General features: G+C 40.6%; 1 long non-coding RNA gene across 1 annotated transcript; it reads right to left on the bottom strand.

Moving 5' to 3' along the window:
• Positions 1–418: 418 nt before the first annotated feature.
• On the bottom strand, positions 419–5,267 carry LOC111586713 (uncharacterized). The gene is made up of 3 exons (XR_002748010.3): positions 4,759–5,267; positions 3,800–4,295; positions 419–2,920 (listed from the first exon to the last, which is right to left on the bottom strand). It is a non-coding gene; the product is annotated as an uncharacterized LOC111586713 (long non-coding RNA).
• Positions 5,268–5,620: the final 353 nt, after the last annotated feature.

The following is a 5,620-nucleotide window of genomic DNA, read 5'->3' on the forward strand; positions in this document are numbered from 1 at the left end:
CCCAAACAGTTCAGGGACACAGTTCAGAATTTTGATACTAAATACAAATGGCTAGCCTCCCAAGAAAGCATATAATCCCCGTTATCACCCTCAAACTGTTTGTTATTAAAGCCTTGTAAATTGGTTAGGCGCCGACACAAACGTGTGTGTGTGTACCGGGGTGTGTGTTTTCAGTTGGTCACAGCTTGTAAACAGATACAGTAATCATGCTTCAGTATAATTACAGCAATCAGGAGTGGGAAGCTGTTGTCATTTACTTTATATCCCAATAGAAATGAAATACCTGGTAATTTTCTGGTTGAATGCAGAAAACAAGCTCCTGGACAGCATTTTGTTGCTTTAAATGCTTTCCTGCATCTTTAGTATCGAATGCTGGTTACAAACTTTACTGTAAAAGGCTCAGAAAAGAAACAGCATGTTAAAAAAAACAGGCTTTATTTCTATCTAAAAATTGTTTATAACAACAATAAAGACAACTGATAAATGAACAATTAAGTACAAAAATAGTCATGCACATTGATTTAAATGTTCTTTACATGTATATTTCCATACAGTTTGTCGTTTTTTACATATATCCCGAAGCTCACCAAAGCTGAAAGAATCTCTGAGGATAAACCTCTCTAAATATAACTGCACTGGTATGTAAATTATGGTTTATGAGCACAGATTCAGGTGGTCACTCAACCAGTTTGGAATTTGTTTCCATTCCCACTCCTATTCTGTACAAAGACACACACACGCCTCTCACTCACACACACATTCAAGCATAACTCCTATAAACTTAACCCTGTTAGTACATTCAGTAAGTGATGCAGCTGCTCAGACTCAGGGTGCCTCACTGATTCTGCCACTGAGCACAGAGTTAGTGATTCTAGTTAGTTTTTGTTAGATTATTAGTTTATTAGTAGGTTAGTTTGTTAGTTTTCAGAGAGCCGTTAGAAGCTCTTCGGGTTAGTAGCTGTTAATTTAACATTTTATATTCATGTATAAGGACTTCTACTGTTCTTAACAAGACTGCCCAGTGCTAAAAACAAACACACACTTGTGACACTAGAAGGTGTTTTTGGATGAAAGCTTCCATTGTAGTGTCATTGAATGAACATCACTGGTACAGTAAGGCATGCTTTGATCTACTTAACGCTCATCAAAGAACACAAAGATGTTAGTAAGAGCAACAGGTGGACCTCTGCAGCCTCACCACTGTTAGTATCCACACCATAAGGAGTTAGTATCGGAGCGTAGGTTTGCTTGGCTTCTGTCTCACTGAGCTACCTGTGGCGACAACAAGCCAGGCACTCACCTGCGAAGGTTGACCACACAGGACACACACAGACACAAAAAGCTGGTCTCTGAAGATGTGAATTTATCCTATGAAGTGCGGTGGGTCGAAATCAGATCATAATCAGTTTAGTAGAGATTCTTCTTCAGTGTGTGGTCAACCCAGTTTGACATCAGCAGCTCTTACCGCTCCTCTTTTCTTCTTGTGGTTAATAACTTTTTCCTCCCCAAAGTCCTGAAACCCTTCTTGACATGCACACAGGAACATTTTTCATTCATTTTCTTCTTGTATAATTGAACTAAATTGGGCATGTCTGAAAGAAGGATTGCAGGATCATGAGAGAGGAGTATGTGCATCAGACTGCGGCATAAAGCAGAGGGTTAGTTAGTGGGTTAGAAATGCCAGCCATCAGCATTCTCATTACAGGTTAGTAATCCTCCGACTGTTAGCAGACATTAGTACTGTTAGATATTAGTGAGATACGGTTAGTAGAATTCACACATGGGTAAAAAGCTATTTACACATAATTATTAGCATTTGCTGTAATTTACTTAAGTGTTAAATGACGGGGCTGTAGTCATCAGGGCAGCTTAATTTTTGCCAGCAGGCATCATTTAGAAAACTACACACCATTAATTTCCAGCACTATTCCTGTGATCTAAATCACAGGAATAACCGGCACTTCAATGAGGCTGTAACAAATGCTAAGAATCATTTGTAAATAATGTTTTATCCCTTATCTGGTACATCCAGAGGCTGAAAGAATGTATTTAAAGTTGGAAAGTATGAAAAAAAATCACTGTAAAAGCAGCTTATAGCTTCAGCTTCAGCTTCAGGCCCAATACAAATACATTTTATCAGACTGACATGATACACATGCACACATACTGGTACAAACACATACACAAATCAAGTACATGCAAAGAAACACATGCACTCCCACAGACATCCCCAACCCCACACACACACACACGCTCACACACTACAGTAAAAACACATGAGTTGTGAATAGTAATTTAAAAATAGTTGGCATCACACCCAGTCTTAAGAGGTTTCAAGACAAATGAAAGCATACTGTGTGAATCACACATTATTATAATGTGAGAAAACTACTCATTCTCACAGTTTTGCAGCTTTTTTTCCTCATTACAGGCTTCAAATATCAGAGCTTTCCAGGTTTGGATCTGGCAGACACAAGACAGCATTGTTAAAACAGCATTTCTAGTGAAACACGTCTTCCACAGACAGAAGTGATCAAAGTGTTAGAAGGAGTAACTAAGGTAACAGAGTGAAGAGGTCACTGCACTCAGCAGCTGAAGAAAACAAGTGTGAGAGGTGTTCTGTGGCTACAGTGTCTGCTTTTGATCAGCAAAAATAAAAGAAAAGGAGAGGGGGTGGATGTTAGTGTAACTCACAGCCAAGGAAAATATATATGTTTTAGAGGCGTAGGAACAAAACGCTGCAGCAAACGATTGTTGAACACCGCCTTCCTGCTAAATCTGACCACAATGACAGTGACTACAAAGCAGTGCAACTTTTAAGTTTTCACTGATACACAAAAGCAGCAGAAGTCGTCTCTTGTTGGGGAAACGTGGATTCTCTTCCTCTGACGGCAGCAGTAATGGCACCATGTGTCCGTCACTGCAAGAGAAATAACATTACAGGGAGTAAAGGAAAATGCAGTAAATACAGTGAATGATGACATGGTTTTTAGATTTTACTGAGTCCTACCTACCATCCTGTTGGTCTCTTTTACATCACATGCTGTTAAAAACATTCTGTCCCGCTCTGACAAACATGCAGATATTTCCTTTTCCAGGATTATCCTGCATAATGTTGAATAAATGAATCCGAGAAGCAGATTATGCTAATCTGATTTGGTCATGGTCTCCACTTTGAGGATGGTTTATCTCCCCTCTTAGCCATAATCCTGGAAAGGATAGTACAGTAGCATATAGCAAAAAAATATGCCAGTGATTTAACACATAACTAATCTGCCGTGTTCTATCTGTTCCTCATTTATCTGCACTCTCCACCAGCAAGGAAGCTTAGTACACATGCACAGGGACACATACTGTAAGTGGGCAATACTGAGTCCATAAAAACTGCATTTTATATTCATCTAGACCTATATAACGAGTGCTGAAGTTTGCTGTAGTGGGGCACTTATTATTATTATAAAACATTTTATACAGTTGGCCAGATAGTTTGGAGGGGACAGTATGTAAATACCAAATAAGGAATAGTGGTCAGTTTGCATATAGTTGCTAATTAATGACAAAGCGTACAAGAACAAAGAATAAAAGGTGATTGAATCAAAGGATCTGGCAAACAGTTGCAAAGAACAAAAGGTAAGAGAATTATGAATAGCAATGGTAACGGAATGAAGGAGTGACTCTAGAAGGTATCTGTGGCAATCGATGTTCTATTTCTTCACCACGAGTCACTGTGTCAAGCGTAAAAGTGAATATGAGGCAAATAAAAGTCACAGTGGTGTAAATCTACAGAGAGATCCTGTACCAGAGAGAGAGGCGGCATGGGAGAGGGCGATGGAGCGATGCCACCAGGAGCACAATGAGGTCCCGTCAAGCCCCGATCTGCTTTTTCGTCAGTGTAACTGGAGAGGAACACATAACACAAAGCAGCAGAAAAGTGGGACGCAACCCAACTGTCCTCCCAAAATACCCCGAGGATTGCTTGCTCTTTCATTTTATTGTTTCTCCTTACAGTTTTTTTTATTCAACCTGAGACAAATGAGACTCAAATACCCCCAAAGCTAAAAGATTTAAGTCACTTGAGATCAGCCTCATTTATATCAGTTATCAAACTAGCTGAGAAATGCTATTAAATTCTTCATCTGATCTGAAAATTACCCTCCCTGGTGATTGTAATAAAGATAATCCAGCCTGTACACATAACCTGTCCTGCTGTCGGCTCCCATTTGGATCCTCCCATGAGTCCTGGCTGGTGACATGGTGGATGAATCCGGTTCATGCAACACTGACCACAAGGTTACCTAAAAACCAAAACCACACTGAATGAGTTGCTGGTGTTACTTATAAGTTTTGCTTTAATTTTCTTTTGCAATGCATGGCATACTTTTCCTGATAAATACCTAGAAAATTAAAGAAATTCACAATATCTGACACACAAATGAGTACAAAAATAGCACAGTGGCTACATTTTGCACTGGATCTGCAGATGACAGACCATCTACTGCATGCAGCAATGCTGAAGCAACAAATCGTGTAAATAACCACTAAATAATAGCATTTCTATAAACATATCAATATTCATAAACCCTGCAAGGTTGAGGGGAGACAGTCTACTAGGCCCTATTTTTGCAGGATATTAAAACAGACAATGTTTACCAAATCTAACAACAGATCAATGCAATTTAACAAGTCTGACTACTAAATAAGGTTGAATGTAAAGGAAGAGCAGAATAATTGGAATTAATAGGGGTTTTGTCCTCCTACCAGTGATCTGCTGTTCCACATGCATCTGTCCTGCAGCATCGGATACATGGCTGTTTCTTCGCCTTTTTCTTCTTCCTCCTCCTCTTCTTCTTCTTCATGGTGATTTCAACCATCTCAGCCTGCACATCCCCGTCGTGTGAGTGCCAGTGATCTCGGCTGCAGCACCGACTCGCTCTACCGTACACGAGCCGCGTCCTGCAGCCTCCATGGCCGCCGAGCAGAGGAGGCAGATGTGGGAGTGCCAACAACAGCTGCGCACTGACGGGAGTCCAGTCCGGGCAAAACGGGATAAAGTGGAGACGGAAGCCTCGGGACAAAGACCGCGAACCGGAGGTATTAATGAGCACAGTGACTTCTTTGACTGCGCAGATCTGAATTAATCGGCGCTCTCGGTGTCCAGCTGCTGCTACAGGTTTATGCTCTTTTGTATGCGCACCCTTCATCCACCATCTGTGTTTCCTGGGCAACCAAGGGCTGTCTGCAGCCTCCACCAGCTAATGCACCGCAGCCACCCCCAATCCAGGAACATTACAGTAGTGTGCTCTATTTTTGCTTCCTGGAAGGATATTTTTTTCCCATCTTACTTATTCATTTTCTCCACATGCATAAACTGTTTTTTATTCTTTTTCTGCTCAAAGTGCCAAATCTTACCTTTAATTTGAATAAGTGTAGGTCAAAATTTAAAGAACAGAGGGAGATATAGCCCCTTCAAACACACAGTGGTTTACTGTTCAGCCGCTCAAAATAATTACAGTGGCTGAAGGTTTGTTTTGTGTCCTTTCAACATTACTTTCTGCACAAAAGAGCCGACACATGGCTCAGAGATGATTGAGGGATGATAAATTGAGTTGGAGAGAAAACG

This window comes from Amphiprion ocellaris, chromosome 6 (genome assembly GCF_022539595.1).
Source record: "Amphiprion ocellaris isolate individual 3 ecotype Okinawa chromosome 6, ASM2253959v1, whole genome shotgun sequence".
Taxonomy (NCBI): Eukaryota; Metazoa; Chordata; class Actinopteri; family Pomacentridae; genus Amphiprion; species Amphiprion ocellaris.